The sequence below is a fragment of the Sus scrofa genome, chromosome 13, assembly GCF_054392235.1.
Source record: "Sus scrofa isolate SSC_HxYL_T2T_F1_AM1 chromosome 13, Sscrofa_HxYL_maternal_Yorkshire_Landrace_v2.0, whole genome shotgun sequence".
Classification (NCBI taxonomy): domain Eukaryota; kingdom Metazoa; phylum Chordata; class Mammalia; order Artiodactyla; family Suidae; genus Sus; species Sus scrofa.
The window spans coordinates 120243384-120270396 of record NC_139395.1 but is presented as its reverse complement, the minus strand read 5'-3'; the positions used below and the strand labels follow the sequence as shown (position 1 = coordinate 120270396).

Genomic DNA, 27013 nt, shown 5'->3' with positions numbered 1-27013 from the left:
AAACATAAACTGGCTGAAAGGACACAAAAACAAGACACATACATCCTATCTACAAGAAACTTACTTCAGTTCTAGGGACACAAACAGACTGAAAGTGAGGGGATAGAAAAAGTTATTCCATGCAAATGGAAATTGAAAGAAAGGTGGAATAGCAAAACTCATACCAGAAAAACAGAGTTTAAAAAGTCTACTATAAAAGACAAAGAAGGACACTACATAATGATCCTAGGATAATCCAAAAAGATATAGGAATTGTAAATATATATGCATCCAGCATAGCTGTACCTCAATACATAAGGAAAACACTATCAGCCATAGACAATAACACAATAATAATGGGGGATTTTAACACCTCATTAACGTAATGGAGATATCATTCAAACAGAAAAGCAATAAGGCCTTAAATGGCATATTGCACCAGGTAGAATTAATTGATATTTATAGAACATTCTTATCAAAAGCAGCAGAATATACATTCTTCTAACGTGCTCATGGAACATTCTCCAGGATAGATCACATTCTGGGCAACAAGTCAAGCCTTAGTAAATTTAAGAAAACTGAAATCATATCAAGCATCTTTTTCAACCACAATGCTATAAGACTATAAATCAAAAAGAAAAAAAAAACTGCAAAAACACAAACAAGTAGAGACTAAACAATATGCTACTAAACAACCAATGGATCATTGAAGAAATAAAATAGGAAATAAAAAAATAATACCTAGAGACAAATGAAAATGAAAACACAATGATAAAAGAACCAACAAAATGGAGAATAAGCAGCTCTAAGAGGGAATTGTATAACAATACAAGCTTATCTGAGGAAATAGGAAAATCTCAAATAAACAATGTAACATTACATCCAAAGCAGGCAGAGAAAGAACAAACAAAACTCAAAGTCTGTAGAAGGAAAGAAATCATAAAGATCAGCGCAGATATAAGTGAAATACATTTGAAGAAAACAATAGAAAATATCAATGAAACTAGAACATAATTCTTTGTAAAGGTTAACAAAATCAATAAACCCTTAACTGGACTCATCAAGAATAAAAGGGAGAGGGCTCAAATCAATAAAATTAGGAATGAAAAAGGAGAAATTACAATGTACATCACAGAAATACAAAGGATCATAAGAGACTACTACAAGAACTATATGCCATAAAATGGACAACTTAGAAGAATTGGACAAATGCTTAGAGAGTTGCAATCTTTGAGGAATAAACCAGGAAGAAGCAGAAAAGATGAATGGACCAATCACAAGCACTGAAATTGAAAATGTTACTTTAAAACTTCCAAAAAACAAAAGTTCATAACTGGATGGCTTCACAGGTGAATCCTATCAAACATTTAGTAACGCATTAACACTTATCCTTCTTAAACTACTCCCAAGAAATACAGAAGAAAGAACACTCCCAAACACATTCTATGAGCCCACCATCACCCTAATACCAAAACTAGACAAAGATACCACAACAAAAAAGAAAACTATAGGCCAATATCACTGATGAATATAGATGCAAAACTCCTCAGCAAAATACTAGCAAATCAAATCCAACAATATATTAAAAGAATCATACACCATTGATCAAGTGGCATTTACCCAAGGGATGCAAGGGATTTTCAATATGCACAAATCACTCCATTTGATACACCACATTAACAAACTGAAGATTAAAAAACATATGATTATATCAATAGATGCAGCAAAAGTTTTTGACAAAATCCAACACCCTTTTATTATAAAAACTCTCCAGGAAGTGTGCATAGTGAAAACCTATCATAAAATAATAAAGTCCATAAATGACAAACCCACAGCTAACACCATTCTTAATGGTAAAAAGTTGAAGGCATCTCCTCTTAGATCAGGAAAAGGACAAGGATGTCCACTCTCACCATTTTTATTCAACATGGTTTTGCAATTTCTAGCCATGGCAATCAGAGAAGAAAAAGAAATAAAATAATCTAAATTGGAAAAGAGATAAAACTAAAGCAGTTTGCAGATGACACGATACTACACACACAGCATACTAAGTATGCTATTTGAAAACTATTTAAAGCTCAACAATGAATTCAGTAAAGTTGTAAGATACAAAAGTAATAGAAATCTCTTGCATTTCTAGGAGTTCCCTTCATGGCTCAGTGGTTAACGAATCCAACTAGGTACCATGGGGTTGCGGGTTTGATCTCTGGCCTTGCTCAGTGGGTTAAGGATCTGGCGTTGCTGTGAGCTGTGGTGTAGGTCGCAGACAAGGCTCGAATACCACGTTGCTGTGGCTCTGGTGCAGGCTGGTGGCTACAGCTCCAATTGGACCCCTAGCCTTGGAACCTCCATATGCCATGGGAGTGGCCCTAGGAAAGGCAAAACAAAACAAAAAACAAATAAACAAAAAATCTCTTGCATTTCTATACATGAACAATGAAAGATGAGAAAGAGAAACTGAATTACCATAGCAACGAAAAGAATAAAATATCTAGGAATAAACCTAAGGCAAAAGACCTGTACTCTGAAAAATTATAAGACACTGATGAAAGAAATCAGAGATGATACAGATGGAAAGATGTAACATGCACTTGGATTGGAAGACTCTGTCAAAATGACTATACTACCCAAGGCAATCTACACATTCAATGCAATCCTTATCATATTACCAATGGAATTTTTCACAGAACTAGAACAAAAATATTTAAAATTTTTATGGAAACACAAAAGACTCCAAATAGCCAAAGCAATCCTGAGAAAGAAAAATGAAGCTGGAGGAATCAGGCTACCTAAACTCACATTATACTACAATGCTATTACAGTCATCAAAACAGTATAGCACTGGCTCAAAATCAGAAATTAGATAAGTGGAATAGGATAGAAAGCCCAGAGATAAACCCAGGCAATAATGCTCAACTGATCCATGACAAAGGAGGCACAGATACACAATTGAGGATAGACAATCTCCTCAGTAAATATTCCTGGGAAAATGGTACAGCTATATGTAAAAGAAATTAGAACATGTATACATATATGAAATTAGAACATTCTATAACATCATACACAAATATAAACTCAAAATAGATTAAGGACCTAAATACAAACTGGATGCTATAAAACCCTTAGAGGAAATTATAGGTAGAACACTCTCTGACACAAACTGCAGAAATATCTTTTTGGATCCATGCCTAGAGTAAAGAAATTAAAAACAAAACTAAACCAATACCCTAATTAAACATAAAAGCTTTAGAATAGCAAAGGAAACCATAAGTAAAATGAAAAAACCAACAGAGTGGGAGAAAGTATTTGCAAATAAAGTGACTGAGTAGGAATTAATCTCCGAAATATACAAACACCTCATCCAGCTCAATATATAACAAACAAACAACCCAATCAAAAATGGGCAGAAGATCTAAACAGACATTTCTCCAAAGAAGACATACTGATGGCCAAAATCACACATGGAAAGATGGTCGACATCAATAATTACTAGGGAAATGCAAATCAAAACTAAAATGAGGTATCATCTCACATTAGTCAGAAAGGCCATCATCAAAAAAGACTACAAACATTAAATGTTATAGAGGGTATGGAGAAAAGGGAACACTTTTACACTTTTGGTGGAAATGTAAATTGCTACAACCACTTCAGAAAACAGTACCAGTATGGAGGTACCTCAGAAAACTAAAAATAGAACTACCACATGATCCAGCAACCCCACTCCTGGGCATATACCTGGAGAAAACCATAATTGGAAAAGATACATGCACCCCAATGTTCATTGCAGCCTTTACCTTAGCCCCACCCATCTACTACCAAACTCACCCACCCCTTTGTGAACCCAGTAAGTCATTCAATCTCTCAATGCCTCAAAGCCCCAGTTTTCTCATCTATAAAACAGATAAATATAGGGAAATCACTGAGGGCAGGCCCTGGCCCTTATCACTGTGGTCTCAATCACTACTGCTTACTTCAGGAGCTATAAAACATTGAAGAGAAACCACTGAAACACATCTAGCTCAGGCCTCAACACACTATGTGCAGTGTGAGGTCAACACTTTGGCTTGTTAAAATATACTATCAACACAACCCCTAGGAAAACATCCAAAAATATATATACACACAAAAAAATGAGAAGGAAATCAGAATACTACCAACAGTCAACATGAAAGCAGTGATGGAGAAAATAAGGAACAAAAAGTGTAAGATATACAGAAAACAAATAGTAAAATGGTAGAAGTACTTCTTTATCAATAATCACTTTAAAAGTAAGTGGATTAATTGGGGACAGCTGTATCTACCTGAAGGTAGCTTTCAAGAACAGCTCTTGGGTCAAACCAGCAAGAGCCTGTAGACCCTTAGGTTCCTAACCAGACCATGCTTTCCTGCACCGTCTTCCAATGGGAAACACACACCATGTCTTGAGGGTGCTGCCTACGCTCAGGATAAGCCATGAGAAGTATTGGTTGTAGATTTTGAGTAGCAAGCCAATAGGCTATGGTCAAAGAAAAATTTAGTGGAGCAGCACCTATAGTGGATTGATGGTTCCCAGGATGCATGGGGACCACCTGGAAGAACCTGATGAACATGAAGCCTGCCACACTGAGGAAGGGGGTGTCTGGGTGCTATTCCTGCCACCCCACCCCACCCCACCACTGAAAGTGGGGTAGGATCCAGCCTTGGTAAGAAGAGCTGACAAAAGTGACCTCCAGGTGTAAGCTGACATTGGGTTGGGATGTAGGTGGGTGCCAAGCAGCTGAGAGAAATGGCACACTACCCCTGGTCTTTCTGGGGTCTGGATGGTCCTATACCCTACCCTAACCACCCAGGGGCCTGTGCCATTTTTCCCTTAGGGTATGTCTTGTCACATTACTTGGAGGGGCTGCCACAGAACAAGGGTGGGTAGGTGGTAGGTCCTCCCCGTCCCTGCCTCAACTGGATGGTACAGTCGTCCTTGTACCACTTTCCAGGCAGGGGCTGTGAAAGGGTTGGGGGGTGGCTGCAGATTTGTAGAGGGACAGCTGAGGCCATTGCCTCTTCCGTGCTAGGACAGCAGTGATTCAAAGTGCCCAAAGGCCCCATACCCTGACCGCCAGAGAGGAAACAACTACCTCTTCTACATACCTGACTCTGCCCACTCTGTTCAGGCAGCTCTTCATGATGCTGTTGCTGATGCTGGTGCAATTGAGCTCGCTTCATTCTGAAAGCTATGAAGAACTGGAGCCTTTCCAGGATAAGTCGTGCCTGGAGCAGCTGAGCCCGGCCAAGCTGCTGAACAGGAATAGGGGCCGCAGGGCCCACTGATTCCAGCTATCCAGGAGAGGCCAGCCATGCCGCTTGGAAGTCAAGGAGAGCTGGCCACGGACAAACCCTGCTTTCCAAGCAGGGGACCAAATGTGGGAAGTTTGGGCGTGAAGGGGCTGCCTTTTCAGGAAAGTTAGTCTTGGACGTGATTCCAAAGCCCTTCCGTGAAAGGACTAGAAACTAAGGCGTGCGCCCACCACTCCGCCACCTGGCTCTTTGGGCGCATGCGTATCCTTCCGCGGACAATCCCGGAAACTGCGCCACACAGGCGCCGGCCAGGCTGTGGAGTGAAGAACCGGACTTCTCAGAGGCAAGGAAATCTCTGTCCCTTTTCTGTCCCTCTCCTCATTTTCCTAATTGTTTCTTCAGAAGGCTAAAAGTTCTTAGTGTTGGCAAAGTCTAATTCATCACTTTTTCAAGTTTTGTGTATTTCATTTGCTATCAAGAAATGTTTGCTAACCAAAGGTCCTACATATTTTCCTAAATTCTTTCAGAGAATCTTCTGATTTCTAACGTTTTAATATAAAAGTCTCTATAATCCATTTGAAATTAGTTTGTATATATGCGATGATGATGTAGGAGTGAAGGTCATTTTTTTTTCCCCAATGAGTATACAGTTACTAAGTATCTTCTTTTGGAAAGACCTTACTTTACCCAGTGAATTACCTTGGCATTTTCATAAAAATAAATTGAATCCCTATATTTGTGGGTCACCATGTAGACCCAATGGAGGCACTCCTTTTATTCTAATGATATAGATAGATATCTAATATCTATGGTTATGACAATACTATACTGTCCTGACCACAGTGGCTTTATAGTATAACAAAAATGTACTGCAAGTCCGTAAATTTTTCTTTCATTTTAAAATTTATGTTGGCTTTTATAATGTCATATATATAAAATGTCATATATTTAATGTCATATGTATAAAAAGAATACATCTTTGCTAAGATATTCCTATTTTATTTTAATGATATTATGAATGGTTAAAAGCTATTAAAAATAATATATTTTGGACTACTCTACTATATGCAAAAATTAATTATTGCAAATTGATTTCCTATTCTACACATTTGCTAAATCTGCTTAATCTAGTACTTATGTAATTTTTTTAGTATTTTCTACATGTACAGTAATGCATTTTGAAAATAGTTTTTTAAGGAAGACTTCCCTTCATGGTGCAGAGGAAACAAATCTGACTAGGAATCTCGAAGTGAGGGTTTGATCCCTGGCTTCGCTCAGTGGGTTAAGAATCTGACGTCGCCCTGAGCTGTGGTGTAGGTCACAGTCGTGGCTCGGATCTGGGGTTGCTGTGGCTCTGGTGTAAACCCGCAGGAACAGCTCCGAATAAATAGATCCCTACCCTGGAAACCTCCATATGCTGCGGGTGCGGCCCTAAATGGACAAAAGATAAAAAAAAAAAAAAAAAAAAGAAAAAAAAGAAAATAGTTTTTAAAAAATTCTTTTTCGGTAAGTTTACCTTTTTACCTTTTATTTATTTATTTTTGCATCGTTCTGTCATTGAAACATATTTATATTAGCTTCCTTGAAGCCTTTTACTGCTGAATTCAAAATCTGTGTCTTCTTGAGATGAAATTTTTATTTATTAGCTTTCTCCCTGAAAATAAGGCACAGTTATCTGTTTCTTTGCATATCAAGTAATTTTTGGTTATCATTTTCTTATTAGCATATAGTCACCATATAACTTTATGTAAGTTTAATGTGTGTGCAGTATTTTGATTTAATACATTTATATATTGCAATGCAAATATCACCAAAGTGTTAGGTAACTCTATCAAGTCACATAATTATAATTTTTTTGTGGTGAGAACAATTAAAATCTAGTCTCGGAAACTTTGAATTTTTTTTTTTTTTTTTGGCTTTTTAGGGCCGTCTCTGCGGCCTGCGGAGGTTTCAGACTAGGCTAGGGGTCTAATCAGGGCTACAGCTGCTGGCCTAGGCCACAGCAACACAGGATCCAAGCCACGTCTGCAACCTACACCACAGCTCACAGCTATGGGGGATCCTTAACCCACTGATGGAGGCCAGGGACTGAACCCAAAACTTGTGATTCCTAGTTGGATTCATTTCCCCTGTGCCAAGTTGGAAACTCCAGAAACTTTGAAGTTTATAACACAGTGTTAACTATAATTACTGTGCTGCATGCATTGCATCTTTAGGATGTCTTTAGCTACTGTTTGCAACAGATATGTGGTTTAAGGGTAGTGATTTCAGTTTAAAATTGAATTTTGGTTGGGCATTTTGTGTAGTTGGTTGCTGCATTTGGTAATCAATAAACTCACCTGTGTAGCTATTTAAAGTTTACCTGCAGAGTTGCTGTTGTTGCTGTTCCTGCCTGACTCTATGAATCTTTCATATATACAAGTAGTTTAGTTTCTGAGTTATATGATGTTACTTTAATTATTCACATGTTGGATTCTTATTCCCAATGATTGATAATGATAATATTCTGTCTCTAATAATGTTAATTGCTCTGTCCTTTCTTTTCCATTTAAAGAGCTTTTCTTCAAACTTGTTCAACAACTGTTGAGTTGTTCTAGTGGTTTTTTGCATTTTTGGTTTCTGTGTGTCTGTCGATTGGATTAATTCTGCTCTTTATTCTTTTTAGTGTACGTTTGAATAGACCTGCCATTCCTATAACATTTTCTTATTTCTTCTATTGAATATGTGATATTTTCTTACTTTTTAATATTTGCCAACTTTCTCATGGTGGATTTAGATGTTATGCATTGAAGCCATATATTCTTAGTTTTTATTAAAAAAACTGCAAAGATTATCCAAAAATAGAGAGTACTTATGGTTCAACTTTCCGCCTCCTTACAGAGCTTTTAAATTTGTTTTTCAACTCACTTGCTAGAAATGAATTCAAGAAATCCCAAATTTATAGCACAATTCCTTGATTTTAGCCCTTTATTATTTTTCTTTTCTGATGGCATTTTCCTTTTATTCTCTTTGCCTGGCTTTCAAGTTCTTAAAGCTGTTGTGGCACATACAGCCATAATTATCTTCTACTTAATGAGTAGACATCTCTACATGTACAAGGTCAGCTCCTAATTTCAGCTTGTGACTTTTGATATTTACAGCTACCTATCCTACTTTAAAAATACAGTGTGAATTTGGAGAATATGGAATTTCAGAGGTTGATGGGAAGGGCCATCTTAACTTTCAAGTCAGTTCTGTGAGGAAGTAAATATTTGCTGTCTTCTCTGAGCATCCTATGCCCCAAGTTTCTGGGTCAGTAGAGGTGGGTGGTAGATATAAGAATAAAACAACTTCCTTTTTCTTTGATGTTCTCTCATGAAGCAATTGTGGCACGTGCTCTCAGTTCAAGTTCAGCTTAGGTTTCTCAGCTTTAGATGCTTTAGCTGATCATTTATAAGAGATTCCCCCTTCATTCTCTCAATTTGTTTTCAAATACATTTGAATAGACTTGCCATTCCCATAACATTTTTCTTTTTCCAAGCTGCTGAGAATTTTCATTTTGCTCTATATCCATGCATAGCAAATGTGGAAACTACACTGGTGGATGCTCAGCCATGTGTCATTTTGATCTGGATGTGCCTAGAGATACTTTTGAAAGCTTTATCATGATTGAACCCCATCCATTCCCTTTGACAGAAAAACCTCCTTGATTTTCTTTTGTGAGGTTTTGTGGGGAAGCTGAGCTATAAATCCTTCATCCTCTTCTTGTTCTTTCATAAGCCACTTCTACTTTCCAGTAAAACTTTGATTTCAGAGCTTTTGAAGTATATTTCCAAAAGTCTTGCATCCAAAAAATATTATAAAAACTGGACTCATGCTTATGACAAGATTTCCAATAATTTATAACACTTAAAGTAATGACATTATGCCTCAGTGTATTCTGTTGTGTTTCGGAAGAAGGGGTATAAATTAAAGATGTAACTTACTGTGATTTTTAAAAATTAAGTAGTAGGTAATGAGGAATTACTATTTTTAGTAATTATTACATTCATTTCTGTGTTCTCTGCAAGGTTTTAGATTTAATTAAAAATGGGTAGTGTTTCTTTCCTTATCGGTGATTCATCTGTGCTAGCAATAAATAATTATCAAATAATTATTAGTATGGTGTTCTCATTTTAAATAAGCAATTAGTATCAATATATTCAGTGTTTCAGAAATATATCGCCAATTTAAATATTGATACTTATAAATGCAGGTTAAAATATATCTTTTACCTTTGTTTCTTAGAACTTCCTGTAAGATATGATGGAAAGGGTCAGGAGGCCTATAGTCTCATTTTGTTTTCTTCAGATATTGCTTGTGTGAGTCTGAACAAGTATCTTTATTTCTCTAATACAAATTCTTGAGTTTAAAATGCTGATAGATTACTGACATTGCCTTTTTCACTAGGTAATGGGAGACTTTGAGAGCAGGAACCAATTGTTCTCAGATTTAACATAAATGCTGAATAGTTTTCTTGCACATAAACTTGAGTTTATAAACATTCATATAGTTGAATGACCTTAAGCAGATAGTTTAACTTTTTTGTCTCAGTTTGAACATTTATAAAATTGAGATTATAATGCCCAGGGAAAAATTTAAATTGTATTTTTTTATGTTATTATTATTATTATATTATTATTTAAACTTGTTGGTCATAGTATTCATTTGCTTCCACTACCCTGTATTCAGCACTGTGCTCAGATATACAATAAGTATTTTTTGAAAAAAACGTAGAAATTTGATGATATGTTTCTTTAGCTATATTTTACATAATTACTTATTGAAAGGTGTCTACACTGATCTAGTAGACTCCTAAAGATGAACTACACTTCAAGGACATTTATAGTTAGAACTGATCTAACATTTCAATTCAAATTGAGTTGTGGATAAAATATTTAAAACAAGAAGTGTCTGGCATTAAATTTCACTTTGGGTAGTAACCAAATTAAGCACTACATTGAAGTAAAAGTAATACTCTAATTACTGTGGAATCGCTGTAATCACTTGGTGACACTCTTGCTATTGCATTCTCATCAGGCATGACCTTCCATTCTGCAAAGTCTTCAAAATACTGAATGAACTGGCCATTTATTGATTATACCTTCATACTAATGCAGTGTAACATTTCACATCCAATTAGGACACTTATTACTTTGAAGAATAAAGTGACAGAATGAATCCCACTGGGCTGTTAAAAGTGAAGAACACTACACAAAGTATTGGATTATTTGACATTAAATGAGTACATGTTTTATTGGTCACACCAACTTTTCTTTTTCAGAGTTTTAAAATATATGTTAATTAGGCAATGTGAAGAGCCTTAATAGAAAGTTACTTAGTAAAAAGTGAACCTCAGAAGAGATTACTGTGTTAGGAATCATGATGTCTGATTTAGACTTTGCTACTGGTGAAATGTTTTCTTAAGAAAGAATTCACCGCCTGTACAACATAAATTGAACAACATTATAAATCAACTATACTTTAATTAAAAAAGCAAAAAAATAATAATTCACCCCTATGACCTTCAGTGTCTGAGTCAAATGAAGAGAATTGACTGTAAGTTGAATGATTCCAAATTAAAACTTTTTTGTAATAGAGGTGTTAATGACATCGATTATATATATATATATATGTTTTTATGTCTTTGTTTATAGGTAATTGTATGAATCTATTTATCATATGTATCCTTATATTTATGTACCTAGATATAGATATGTTTGTATTTCTGTTTGTGTGCATAGATGTGATATAGCTTAACAATGTTTAATATGGAGTATCTGTATTATTCTATCATTTTTGAAACATAATAGTTTTTTCTCCACAATAACCATTTTAAGGATAACAGTGAATGACAAATCTTTAGTTTATAATATATGGAGTCTCAAAAAATGATCAGTGGTTGATTTGGAAAATATGTTTGAATGTTGTTAAACAAAAATTCTCTTATAATTTAAAAACTCAAAACAAACCATCTGATTTAATCAAACTCGATGGATGTGAAACTCTCCATCTAATATACCATATTATTAAGTAGATAAAGACTATTATATAGATAATAGTTGGTTTTTGTGTGTGTGTGTTTCAACATGTGCTTCAGTCATTTCTTAGCAAAGGATCTTTTACTTCAAGTAATCTTAGCTATAACATAACCATTATATTTTTCTATTCATAATTAATGATGTATTGTATTAATAGAACACCTTGTGAGTAAACCTAATGCAGTACAGAACCTCTAAGACTGTAGGCATCAGAAAGTGCTGATTTCTGTGAAACGTTTTAAAAGAACACTTTATACAAGAGAGACGACAAATACATGGATCCATAATTTATGAACTAAAACTCCAGTGTGATGGTTTCTAGACATTAATAGCATGTAGCTGAAAATTATAGTCTCTGTTCTTAATTCGGTAGCTGGTTATCTTTATACTTTTTTCAGGGCCCCAGATTTTTTTCTGGGAGTCTCTGCTGTGGCACCACAGGATTGGTGGTGTCTCTGGAGCACTGGGATACAGATTCGATCCCTGGCCCAGCAGAGTGGGTTAAAGAGTATGGCATTGCCACAGCTGTGGTGTAGGTTGCAACTATGGCTCAGATGTGATCTGTGCCTGGGAACTCCATATGCTGCAAGTGGCCAAAAAAGAAAAAAAAAATTTATTATCCTCAATTAGCTTCATATCTTGATTTAGAGATAAAATGATGGAACTTAAAATATTAGTTAATACAAATGGCCAATATATTTTGGAGAAACTGGTCTGTCACAAACTTTATTATACTTAGGGAATGCCTAAGAATATTAAAAATGCAGATTTCTTATTTAGGAAGTTTAAGTGATCTAACAAGCCATCCAGATGATGACAAGGCAATTGGTCCCTGGCCCCTCACTGTGGCTAGCTATCATAAAGTATATGCTTTAAATGATAGTGTAGTGTAGATTGAAGAGGTTTACAATAAAGAGAAAATTAATAGTCATTAAGAATTTCTAAGAAAGAAATTGTGTCCTCTTGAAGAAAGGGCATGTAATGTTATAGCAAATGTAAGCAGGAATATTCGCCAGAGATACTGATGACCATTTATTGCCTAACTGTATCCTGAAGAAAGACATCTTTCAAGGGCTGTTTGTTATAGAGTCTAGGGGGAAAACTAGTATGAAGAGACTCAGAATGCTGTCATAATTGCCCTCTTACAGTGGGATTATACAGAAACACTGTGATTACGATAAGGACTTGGTGCTGGTCTGAGGCTATGTCACAGGAAGTCCATGAGTTTTCAGATCCAATCCATGTCTATTTCACCTATTTTTGAGTGTATAATTGGAATAGATAAGGTTAGCAAAACACTAACATTGGATCCTCTGACCTATGCAGTAAGAACGATCAATGGGGAAATGGCAAATGGAAGTCCTTAAAGCCTTCCTTCTTTGTCAAATTAATAAAACTGAAGCAGCATTGTATCACAGATGCAATGACAGAAATTAGCACCACTCATAATATACAGGTTTAAAGAATACAGCACTGATGGTGTCTTTTTACTTTATATTTGCTTTTATTTTATCAGAATTACTTATGTAAAACCCAGATAAATTATGGCAGAAGGTAATTATCTTAAATTTAAAAAGAAGCTGTGATTCCAAATTGCCCTGCCTCACTTGATAGGCTATCTTTTCTAGAATATACTGTCACAACTACTGGCAATTGATATTCAGCTATTGATATGGTGAATTCCTTCTTTTCAGTCCTGTCAGGACAGAACATTAAATTGTAGTTATTTTTAGTTTTGCCATGGGTCAGAGTTAACTCTCCTATTCTCTGTCATTATATAGTCCAAATACATTTTTCTCATGTTGACGTTTGACAACATATACTGGTGCACTACTTTGGTGACATCATATTAATAAGACTTGACAATCAGCAAATATTCCAATGAAAACAAAGTCTTACTGTGTAACACAGTAAACTACATTCAATATCCTGTGATAAACCATAATTGAAGAGAATATTAAAAGGATAAAGTGTGTATATATATATGTACATATATACATATATATAATAACTTTGCTATAGGAGAAATTAACACAACATTGGTAGTCAAGTATACTTCAATGAAAACTATGATTAAATACACAGCAAATATTCCAGATATACCGGTAAGACAGCTACATAAACTGAGAAAGGACTCTGCCTTTCTCAGTAGTTGGAAGATAAACTCTCCAGCTATGTTTTAATGATCAGTGAAATATTTAGGATGTGAGCCTGCTGACATAATTCATCTAAAAAACAAGGACAATGTATTTCATCCTGAAACTCCAACAATTAAAAGATGCACAATATTTGATCAGCTTCTTTTGAGTTTTGGAAAGATCATGTACAGTTACTCTGGGACTAGTCCTCTGATCTTTTTGCCATTTGAATCACAAGATTGTTATTTTTGACAAGGCTCTGCAGCAGGTCCAGGCTATAGTTCAAGCCACGTGAGGTTCCTGACAAGTCATGGTAGGGTATGCAGACCTTAAAGTTCTGGAGCAAGGCCACCTCCCCCTAGGCTGACTGTGTATGTAGCCTCTTCAAAACCATTTTTAAAAAATGTTTGGTAAATCATGAATAATGTTGGATAAAGAATAGAGCAACCATACCACTGTTAGTGATACTCTGTCCCTTTCCTTGGTTGGAGCAAATTACCGATAGAGCATAGTTCTCAGAGCCCTTCACATTAAGAGGACTCTGCCTTTCTCAGAAGTTATTTTAAAGTCGTCATGTGTTCATTCATATTTCTGAGGACCTCATATAAATCTAATAGGTTAAAATTATCTTTCAAATGTACAGTACTACATGGTTTTCTCCAAATGGGTCTTTTCATAAGGGTACACTCCAGGAACCCAAATAACATTTTATATAATAGAGTCTTAACATTCAGTATTATTTATAACAATGAATTCTGCTTTAATAATAATCTTGGTGCTAGTATTGTAATATTTTCTTGATTAACATTGAACTTTTCAATCTGTAGAATGGCATGCTAAGGATAGTCATTTTCCAATTAATATTTGAGTATGTTATTAGAGACTTAACACTAGAACACTAATAAAGATATTACCATCCAACAATATTATGATAAGGATTTAGAAATATAAATATGTATTTGAAAATTTAGGCAGACGTGGTATATCCAAGGAGAATATCCGAGGAATAACAAGATTTCTTCCACTGACATAAATGATATTTTTCAAAGAAAGAAAGAATGAGAGAATGAATGAAAACATCTGAAATAAGAATGAAGGCTTGGACACTTGTTCCATTTCTGCCATTTACTTTAGTCTTGGGCAAGCCACGTCACCTCTTATGTCTTACAGGGTTTTATGTTGTTTTAATGAGAAACTATGCATAAAGATTTTTTTAATAATTAAACTTAACAGTATTAAAGATACATTTTAAAAGTGATATAGTTGTCACAACCCCAAACAAGGTATGTAGGTGTGTGTGTCTGTGTGTGTCTATTCACATTTTTGCCATTAGAATGTAAATCTTTCATAATTTAAATAAATCCTATAATTCCATTTTTAATTTTTGAGATGATTTATAGACTGATATATACAAAACAAACCAGGTACTTTGACCAGCTTAGAGTTGGAAGAGTGGTGAATAAAGATGAGAAAATGAAGAGGTGAGGGGTTATTCTAAAATAGCACTTTTCAGAGTTCCCATTGTGGCACAGCAGGTTAAGTACCTGACTAGTATCCAAGAGGATGTGGGATTGATCCCTGGGTTAAGGATCCAGGATTGCCATGAGCTGTGGTGTAGGTCTCACATGTGGTTTGGCTCTGTCATTGCTGTGGCTGTGGTGTAGGCCAGCAGCTACAGTTCCGATTTGACCCAACCTGGGAGCTTCCAGAGGCTGCAGGTGCACACCTAAAAAGGAAAAAGAAAAATAAGTAAATAAAATACAATTTCATGGTGTTCTCATTGTGGCTTAGTTTGTTAAGGACCTGATACTGTCTCTGTGAGGGTGCAGGTTCAATCCCTGGCTTCGCTCAGTGGGTTAAGGATCTGGCATTGCCAGCATCTGCAGCATAGGTCACAGGTGTGGCTCGGATCCAGTGTTGCTGTAGACCACAGCTACAGCTCCACTTTCACCCCTAGCCCCCGAACTTCCATATTGCCACAGGTGTGGCCGTAAAAGAAAAAAATCACTTTGTGTTTCAATGATTGCTTTGAATATGAGTTAATCTCCATAATTTTCATATATTATAAAACTAAAAGAAAACTAATTTTCCGTTATCACATTTGATTGAAATACCAGCAAAAACCAAAACCAATAGAGTGTTTACATATCATTATCAAGTTAACATTAGTTACTTCACACTCGGGTAATTTCTTCCTATAGGCTTGGGTGAACAACATAATAATCTTCAGAGAAAATGGACAAAGCTCTGTAGTGAAGCAATCTGATTTTAAAGTTTCTCTCCCATCTCTTTTACTTTTCAGTTATTTAATAAGGAACTAGTTATTGAACCAATATTCAAATGCAAAATAAACAATGAATAAATATTCATTTACTTGCTTATTTTCAGTTACTTTTGCACAGACATCTGTTACTAGAGCCTTGTAATGTTTTCACTGAAGTACCTACCTAAGGTACTTCTATTAATTGGAATCTAGGAAAAATCAGATAATACATGAGCTCTTTATTTAGAATAAATGTAGTGGATGTCCAATTATCTTTTTTATTTGCTATTCCTTAGCTCTTAGAGTTGATAAAAAATAAAGACAACATGTCAGACATCACTGGCTTTAATTAGAACTGAAAATACTATTAAACACTGGGCTTTTATTTTCTTTGATTTCATTATGCCATATACTTTATCTGATTGGAAAATGAAGCAAGATTTTGATGAAATTTCTTTAAATAAAGGGCAGATGAAAGGTATCAATCAAATAGTCCCAAAACTATAGATGTTGGTGAGCTGGGAGATATTATATCTTTGGGCACTTTAATTGAGAGTGCCTGATTATGTTTAAGGGACCCATTATATATGATAGTTACACTTAGCTTGGAAAGTTTTGATATTACCATTCTAAACATAACAGATACACACATATAAATGTATATTCATGTTCAAATCTATGCACATATGCATAAGTTTGTATTTAAATATTTTATCTGTGTGGTCCCTTAATCATATTTGCTGGTAAAGAAATAACCTATAAAAATAGAATACAGTGCTTATGAATATGTTTAAAAGCTCTTTGGTTATATGGCATTTACATTCTGAATATTCCAAAATATCCTGCATGAAGCATACAGTACTTTTTTCATGTATACATTCAATATTATTTTTAATAGGTAAATGACTGTTCCCTGCATTCATTCTTTTCTAAATTCTGGAGTATATCGGTAGGGTAGGAATGCTCCATTTTAGATGCTAATTTAGTTACAGAACTTCAAGCTGTAACTTTGCAGATTGATTCCTTTTTTTATCTAGACGAAAGACTTTTTACTATAATATTAGTCCCACAATTAGTTGGAATATTTTCTTTTTTAAATATTGCATGGAATTTTACTTCATATCTAATGTATATAGAATGTCTAGATAATTCCTTCTGATGCAAAAATTAAGTTTTTAATAATTATAAACTTTAGCTGTTTCACATTGATGTCACATCATCTCTTCTCAGTAAGTATATTATTTATATATCTTAATATTAAGCATGCTCAGCAACTTATATTTTAATGAAGAAGATTACGTTATTTTTTACCCATTCTTTACATGTAATATACAATCAATTGTCTATAATTGAATATTTTCCAACCAATTTTTGCACTTATGGTAGTTATCTAGGAATACATAATGCCAGTGGTAAATCTTTCTAGTATTACAGTGGATTTTCATATTTAACCTTGAAATGTACTTTTATGAAAATACACATTTCATTTGTAGATAAAGATGAATTGTTTTATACTGTAAAAGTAGTTTTCATAGTTTTTAAAAATTTCCTTAGCACAGAATTAAAGTTTTATTTTTCAATTTCCCCATGGTTCTTTATGCTGTCATAAAGACTATTTAAATTTCTATGTTTCAGTTCAATCCTAATGTCATAGACACATTTCATAGATTTTAATCAAACTGTAAATAACTCAGGATTCAGAATTTTCAAATTTTTGTCTGATTTATCTGATTTCATAAAATCAGATTTATAAAAACAATCATAAAACTTCATCTTAGTGTAATGAAAAGAAGATGGACATTAATATAAATATTATTTGAATGAGAATATGAGTATCTGACATAAAAACATGTGTAAAGAAGTGATATTTAGTTTTAGGTCTTTATATTTTCTCTTCTAATTTTTATACTCTTTGCTTATTTCCTGACACTGTTCTAGGAGCAGTACCTTTGTTTTCATGATAATTCAGTTTTTATATATCTCTGAAATTGAATTTTTCATATATCTCTGAAACTGAATTTTCATATATCTCTGAAATTGAATTTTTCTTTGGCTTTAAATTTTCATATATCTCTGAAATTGAATTTTTCTTTGGCTTTAAATTCAAAGATTCATTTCATACTATATTTTAATAATCATTCATTTATTTACTCATTTACCATGCAACTGTTAAGTAGCATGTAGAGTATGGAACTCTACTCATAGTTGGGAGATATGAATTAGAAGCTAGATGTTGCCTTCAAGTAGAGGACACCATATTTTAATAGAAAAATATCATGCTTTTATTTTAAAGTCATTACACAAGATATTATATGATCTGAAGGAAATAGGTTTGTTGGTAAATTAAAAGAGGAGACATGTAAAATGTGTAAAACAGTGCTAATAAATGTTGGGTAATGATGCTGCTGATGGTGGTGTTTGTGATTGTCATGGTGGCGATGATCATGATTATCAGTGCAACTTGTATATGACTTTAATTTGACCAGATCTTCATTCTTTTAAAAAACTTTTAATTAAAAAAATTTACGATGCCTGTACAACCATGCCAGACATGTTAGTATGAAAGTGGGAGTTTTCCATCCTAACACTGAATTAGAAAGGTATGGAGTGATATAAACAAAGTGAATCAGTTAAACATATACATACATAAACATGTACATACATATACATATGCAATAAACCATACACACACATACACACATAGGTTGTAGATTTTGAGTAGATTTCTCTGTGCTATAGAGTTGGTCCATGTTATCTATTTTATTTTATTTATTTTTTGGCCACACATGCAGCATATGGAAGTTCCCAGGCCAGGGATCAAATCCAAGCCACAGCTGAGGCAATGTCAGATCCTTAACCCACTCTGCTAGGCTGGGGATTGAATCTGCACCTCAGCAGTGACCTGAGCCACTGTAGAGACAACATCAGATCTTTAACCCACTGCAGCACAGTGAGAACTCCAGTTACCTATTTTATATATAGTAGTGTGTATGTGTTAATCGCAAACTCCTAACTTATGCCCTCCCCTTTCCCCTTTGGTAACTATACCTTTGTTTTCTATGTCTCTGGGTCTGCGTCTCTTTTATATATAGGTCAATTTGTATATTTTTGTTAGATTCCACGTATAAGCAATATGATATTTGTCTTTCCTTCTCTGACTTCACTTAGTATAATATCTGTGTTCATTCATGTTGCTGCAAATAGCATTATTCCATTCTTTGTAATGGCTGAGTTGTATTCCATTGTATATATGTACCACAACTTCTTTGTCCAATCCTTTGTTGATGGACAGTTACTTTGCTTCCATATCTTGGCTATTGTACATAGTGCTGCAGTGAACACTGGGGTGCATGAATCTTTTCAAATTATGTTTTTTTTTTTTTTTTTTTTTCTGGATATATTCCTGGGAGTGGGATTGCTGGATCCTTTGGTAATACTGTTTTTAGTATTTTTTTTTTTTTTTTTTTTTTTTGTCTTTTTGCTGTTTCTTGGGCCGCTCCTGTGGCATATGGAGGTTCCCAAGCTAGGGGTCGAATCGGAGCTGTAGCCGCCGGCCTACGCCAGAGCCACAGCAACGCAGGATCCGAGCCGCGTCTGCGACCTACACCACAGCTCACGGCAATGCCAGATCTTTAACCCACTGAGCAAGGCCAGGGATTGAACCCGCAACCTCATGGTTCCTAGTTGGATTCGCTAATCACTGAGCCACGACGAGAACTCCTGTTTTTAGTATTTTTAAGGAAGCTCCATACTGTTCTCCATAGGGGTTCCAAAATTTACATTCCTATCAGCAGTGTAGGATGGTTCTCTTTTTTCCACATCCTTCATAACATTTATTGTCTGTAGACTTTTTTTCTTTTTTTATCTTTTAGGGCCACACCCATGTCATATGGAGGTTCCCAGGCTAGGGGAATAATAGGAGCTGTAGCTGCCACGCTCCGCAATAGCCACAGCAACGTGGGATCTGAGCCGCGTATGTGACCTACACCACAGCTCACAGTAATGCTGGATCCTTAACCCACTGAGCAAGGTCAGGGATTGAACCTGTGTCCTCAGGGACGCTAGTCAGGTTCGCTAACTGCTAAGCCATGAAGGGAACTCCTGTCTGTAGACTTTTTGATGATGGCCATTCTGACTGATGTGAGGTGATACCTCATTGTGATTTTGATTTTAAATTCTCTAATAATTAGTGATGTTGAGCATCTTTTCATGTACTTTATGTCTCTCTGGCTGTATTCTTTAGGAAAATTTCTGTTTAGATATTCTGAATTATTTTGATTGGGTTGTTTTTTGATATAAAGCTGCATAAGACCTTTGCACAAGGTTTGTGACCTTGTTGGTCACTTTGCAATGATTTCTCCCATTCTGTGGATTATCTTTTCTTTTTTATGATTTTCTTTGCTTTGCAAAAGTGTTTGAGTTTAATTAAGTCCCATTTGTATATTTTTGTTTTTATTTTCACTACTCTAGGAGGTGGATCTCAAAAGATATTGCTGCAATTTATGTCAAAGTATGTTCTGCGTACGTTTTCCTCTAGGAGTTTTATGGTATCTGGCCTTATATTTGGGTCTTTAATTCATTTTGAATTTATTTTTGTGTTTGTTGTTAGAGAATGTTCTGATACCATTCTCTTGCATTTAGCTGTCCAATTCTCCCAGCGCTGCTTGTTTAAGAGACTTTCTTTTCTCCATTGTGTATTCTTTCCTGCTTTATCATAGTTTAGTTGACCACAAGTGCCTGGGTATATCTCTGGGCTTTCTATCTTGTTTCATTGATCTATATTTCTGTTTTTGTGCCAGCACCATACTGATTTGATTATTATAGCTGTGTATTATAGTCTACAGTCAGGGATCCTGATCCCTCCAGTTCCAATTTTCTTTTTCAAGGTTGCTTTGGTTAATTGGGATCTTTTGTATTTCCATACAAATTTTAAAAAGTTGTGTTCTAGTTCTGTGAGAAGTACCATTGGTCATTTGATAGGGATTGTACTGAATCGTATTGGGTCATACAGCCACTTGAGGGTTAAAATTCTTTTAGAGAAACCATTTTCTTTCAAAGATGATGTGTTTTATAGTGGAGCCTTACTGTAGACACAGACTTTCTAGATTTGATTTTACTCCACATAAAATATGATTGGAAAGAATATTCTAAATAAGAGAAATGATATATCCAAAATAGACAAAAATAAATAAATAATACAGGTAAAAATATAAGTCAGTGAAATATAAGATAGAAAACAATAAGCAAGGAAACTAAAATCCTTTGAAAATAGCATTAAAAGTGATAAAATTGTATCCATATAGATCAGACAAAAGAGAGCACAGAAATACTATTCTTACTTGGCATGAAAAATGAGACATCATTATAGTTTTATATACTTTTAATACTGAAAAGGAAATAATATAAACAACTTTAAACAATTAATTTAACATCTTAGATGAGATACACAAATCCTTTAAAGTCACAAACTACCAAAGCTCATTCCAGAGATCTATAATCTGAATAGTTCTATATTTAATATAATTAATTAAATTTATCTTAAAAAATCCTAGATATTAGTACAATGCCTCTCAAAAAATATTGAAGAAGGAATAATATTAAATCTCTACATAGTCCTCCAAATAATAGAACATAGGAAAAAAGTCAGCATTTCCCTGATACTAAAACCAGACAAACACTTTCCAAAAAACTAGAAGACATATATCTCTCTGGAACACAGACATAAATTCTTAAATAAAATTTTATGAAGAATTAATATGACAGTCATGTGTGTTTTATCCCAGGAATGAAACGTTGGCTTAAAAAATCATAATCAGCCACATTAACATATTTTAAAATTGAAAAAACACAATCATTTCTTTAGATGCAGAAAACAACATCTGATAAAAGACTCATATATTTCAAAAATTCTCAGAAGATTAAGAATATAAGGCAGTTTTCTCAGCCTAGTAAATAGTGTACTTATTAACACAAAGCTCACATCTTACTTATTGGTAAACTCTTGAGTGTTTTCTCCCTTAAATCTGGGATAAGACATGGATATGCTTGCTCACCACTCCTATTCAGAATCTTGCAAGATCATACTGTTTGCCCTTGACAGTATAATAAGGCAAGGGAAAAAAAGTTAAATGTGAAATCTTAAGGATTCCACAAAAGTTTTCCAGAAGTAATAGTTGGGTATGCTAGGGCAATTTTAATGTGCACATACACACAAAAACACACATTACACTACCAACAAAAAATTGGCCATTGGAATTGAAAAAGCCATGTAAGTATCACCAAAATGTGAGGTATTTAAAAATAAATTTTAAAAAATATGTTTGACTTGTATCCTAAACACCACAAGATACTGCTGAAAAAATTAATGATCATAATAAGTGGAGAGATGGGCATGTTTATTGACCGGGGGGTACTATATTGTTAAGATAAATTATATATAGATCTATAAAAGCAAGACAATTCCAATTATGTTCCTAGCAAAACATTTCATAAAAATTGATTTATTCTAGAATGTATATTGTAATGAAAGGAACTTAGAATAAGCAAAGTAATTCCAAAGAATAAGAACAAGATGAATGAAGTACATTTACCATAAAACTGTAATAATGTAGACAGTGTTATGTTTGTTATAAAGATAGATATATAGATCAATGGAACAAAATAAAGAGATCCACATGCTTATGGTAAATTGAAAGCTGATTCAATAGGGAAAATATAGTTTTTATGCATATGAAGAGAGAAAAAAAAAAAACCTATACATACCCAGATACCTTTACCTCCCACATACACAGCAATAAATAAAAATGACTCATAATCCTAAATTGAGGTAAACTGGAAGACTAGAAAACAGAAAAATCTGTGTGACCTTTCTTTTAGTACACTTTTCTAATATTAAACAAAATTAAAGAAAAATAATAAATTGAACTTCTGAAACATTTAAAACTTGCTTTTCAAAGGACACTCTGAAGAAAATGAAATAAGTCAAAAACTAGCAGAACCTTTTGCATGCAAAGCATGATTCTGAGGAAGACGTGTCCAAAATATATAAAGAATTCCCTACAACTAAATATTTAAAGAAAAATAGCCCTCAAAATTGGGCATATATTTTTGAAGGCTATTTCTTTCAAGAAAAGGTAGAATGAGAAATTAACAATTGCAAAAAATGTTTAATATCATCAGACATTAAGGAATCAGAAATAGATAACCCTGCACACCCCTTGGATTGCCTAGTGTTAAAGAGATGGTCAAAAAGTATTGGAGAGGATATGGAGCTAATAGAACTCCCTTTTGTGCTAGTGGATGTAAAATTACTGCAGATACTTTGGAAATAGTTTTGGCAAATTAATTTGTCATAAAATTAATATTTGACCTAGTAATCACATTTCTAAGTATTCATCCAAAAGAAATGAGAACAATGACCACACAAAGAATTGTACTTAAAAGTTCATAATAACTTTATTTTAACAGAAAAAAAAAAAAACTGAGAATAACCCAGATAGGCCAGTCATATCAATGATATTCTACTTAGCAGGTAATAGGAACAAACCACTGATACATGGAACAACAAAGATGGACAAAAAGCATTATTCTAAATGACAAATGCAGAGCACCAAAACCTGCATGTTGTAGGATTCCATTTCTATGAATATTATAGAAGAGTGAAGACTCTAGTGTTAGAAATCTCCCAGGTTGGGAGATGGGTAGAGGCTTGATTGAAAAGGAATACCAAGGAGTCTTTTGGGTGATAGAAATGTTCAGTTTCATGATTTGGGTGGTATTTATATGAAGTTTACATTTCTCAGGACTCATCTAACTGTAAAATTGAATATAGTTAATTTTAGTTTATGTAAATTATACCTCAATATAGGTGACTTAAAAATTAGAACTGTCCAGAGGGTCTTTACTGTACTGCATTTCCAACAGTGGAGTATCATGACATCTGAGTGTGTGTATGTAAATATCTCTATGTATCACAGAGATGTGATATTTAATATCACATCTCATCTCTGCATGGGTCATAATAGCATCATATTCAATAGTGGGCAGAAGCCTTTGCCCTTCTCAGCCTGACTTTAAGGGAATATCTCGTTAACATATTTGTTAATTTTTTCTCCTTTCAGTGCTATTCTCTGAATCTTCATTATTTTTGCCCAGAATTATTCCTTCAATTCTATGCATGCTTCAAACGAATTGAAACCTTTCCCTTCACAACCAAACTTGTCTCTCATAGGTGCATTTAACTGTAAAATATTGAATGGCTACAATATAGCAGATAATGGACTGGGTACTTCCACATACATTTTTTTTCCCTTAATCTTAATATACTCCTGTGAAACACATGTTGTTATTTCTAGATCATGGCAATGGTAGACAAGGTGAGCAACCTAAGAGCTTCACTGACATCTCAGTGATACCAATTCACAAGCACACAAATTATTCCATATTGCCTCTGATCTTGTAAGATAGGGTATGTTTTCCACTATAAAATTTTTAGGGGTTCATGATTAGTTAAATCTTAATGTTTAAAGTAACATGTTTCTGTTCTTAAGAGGGCTTTCCAATGACTAAAAAGTTGACCATTTGGAATTTTAGGAAATAACCTTGATTTCCATATAAAATGAGTTTTAGCAAATGATCTTTTAGTTGACTGCCAAATAATACAGCTTATGTTGCTTCCTATCTAATGGGATCATAAATAATTACATAGCATGGAAATAGAAAATCCTAATTTCTTTATTTTAATTACTGGTATAGTTACAGTGTAAAATGGCCATTTGATATAGAGACTTAAATAACAAAAGACTCAGCTTTTCAACTGCCAAAACGAAAAAAAAAAAGGCTCAAAGAGTACTTGTTCATGTAAAATTATGTATAATATACACCAGCACTTCAGTGAGTCATCACTTTTTTTCCCTGGAAACTATGGTTATGTAATATTATTGGCCACTTAAGTCAAAACTAACAAAATAGGAATTTTAGCAGCAATTTTTAAAATGCTTTCATTAGTGATTATGTTTTTTAAATGGTTATGACATTAGAGTTCAAGGTATATAATGCATTTCTCTTTAAAGAAAGGTATAGGAGTTCCCGTCGTGGCGCAGTGGTTAACAAATCCGACTAAGAACCATGAGGTTGAGGGTTCGATCCCTGCCCTTGCTCAGTGGGTTAACGATCCGGCATTGCCATGAGCTGTGGTGTAGGTTGCAGACATGGCTTGGATCCCATGTTGCTGTGGCTTTGGCGTAGGCTGGCAGCTACAGCTCCGTTTAGACCCCTAGCCAGGGAACCTCCATATGCCGCGGGAGCGGCCCAAGAAATGGCAAAAAGACAAAAAAAAAAAAAAAAAAAAAGGTATAGTCAGGGCAGTGAAATATATGTTCATATAGATTATGAAAAAATAGAATCATATTTTTAATTGCTAATATGCAAAATTTGTGTTCAGACTACTCATAGTGATAATATATAACATATATTGCTTATAGTGATAACCTATATATATATTCTCCCAATTTAAGCAAAAGAATATGTAGGATGAACACCATTTTTTTTCTGCATTAGAGAGACACCCCAGCATTTTCTCTATCCAGAGCACACTGGTCTCAAGGTAAGAGATATAGGCACAATGCTTCTGAAAATTATCAACATACGTATTCTAATACATCTAAAAAATTTTGCTACCACCAAGAATTTATACTTGTATTAGCTTCTCTGTAATAGGTATATTTTCCTTCCTCTTTTATTCACACACTACCATTATATTCACATCCTCTCTTTGCAATATAATGGAAATTATTTTCAAAGTCTGCATCTTCATAGTGAACAAAAAGATCAATTTCTGTCAACTAGTCTATAATCCTATTCCTCTGTCAGAAATGCTTATTTCTGAATATGCATATTCTCTTAATTTTTGAAATTGAAATTATATTTTAAATAGTTTTGCATAAAATGTGTGATAAATAGAAAAAAGATGTAGTATTAAAAAGTTATAAGAATCAAATGAGAAGAATAAAATCAAAACAAGTTATATATATATATATATTTTTTTTTCTTTTGGTTTTTTTGCCATTTCTAGGGCCGCGCCCGTGGCATATGGAGGTTCCTGGGCTAGGGGTCGAATTGGAGCTGTAGCTGCCGGCCTATGCCAGAGCCACAGCAATGCGGGATCCAAGCTGTGTCTGCAACCTACACCACAGCTCACGGCAGCACCGGATCCTTAACCAGGGAGCAAGACCAGGGATCGAACCCTCAACCTCAGGGTTCCTAGTCAGGTTTGTTAACCACTGAGCCATGACGGGACTCCTCAAGTTATATTTTATAATACATAAAATACAGTGAAACAAGTGGTGCTATTTAGTTTATTACATTTTATTTCACTCTAGTCCAGTGAAATAATATTTCATTCTTTTCAGACACTTCATATATCTTCGTATAGTGCAGTTTTATTTATTTTTATTTATTTATTTATTTTTTTGTCTTTTTAGGGCCGCACTTGCAGCATATGGCAGTTCCCAGGCTAGGGGTCTAATCGGAGCTCTGGCTGCCAGCCTATACCACAGCCACAGCAATGCAGTATCTGAGCCACGTCTGCGACCTACACTACAGCTCATGGCAATGCTGTATCCTTAACCCACTGAGTGAGGCCAGGGATCGAACACGCAGCCTCATGGTTCCTAGTCGAATTCGTTTCGTTTCTGCTGCGCCACGAAGGGAACTCCGTATAGTGCACTTTTAAAATTAAGTGTTTTACCCAATGTGAATTGAGAACTAAATCTAAAGAAAGACTAGCTAAAGTAGCTCTCCAGGAAATTTTCCAATTTAAACTTCCTTTGTTCATTTGCTTTCTTTCGTCTCAGCAAAAAGCAGAAGCAAAGGCAACCAACCTCCATTAGATTCATCCAGTTCATAAAATCAGGGGATCTCTTTTTCATCAAATGTTCCAAATTCAGGGACTGTTAAAAGCTTAATAAAGCTTACTAGCTAAAATAGTAATTTTAGAACTTTGATTTTTCTTTAAGAATTGCAGAAAAGACACTTATTTCCATTTTATATGTGATGTTGCCTTACTCAAGAATACATTTTTTCCTGTTTTCCTCCCTTTAAGAAATAAATTTTTAAATTACATATGCTTCATAGTAATGCCCAGCTATACACATTAAGTAATTCCAATTTGTAATAATAGGTTCTTAAAACAGGAGTATTTTATATTATATGGCTGTAGACTCATTATATGGACGTATACTTTCTTTCATGCTTCTAATAATTTAATAATTTCAGTAGTATAGAAATGAAAATATTATTTTATA

General features: G+C 34.4%; 1 long non-coding RNA gene across 2 annotated transcripts in view; it reads left to right on the top strand.

Annotated features, from left to right (window-relative positions):
* Positions 1-5547: 5547 nt before the first annotated feature.
* Positions 5548-27013, top strand: part of LOC146397575 (uncharacterized) — a 72510-nt gene continuing 51044 nt past the window's right edge. For both annotated transcript variants that reach the window (XR_014824965.1, XR_014824966.1), the window contains exon 1: positions 5548-5593. This is a non-coding gene — a long non-coding RNA (uncharacterized LOC146397575). The remainder of the gene's footprint in view (positions 5594-27013) is intronic.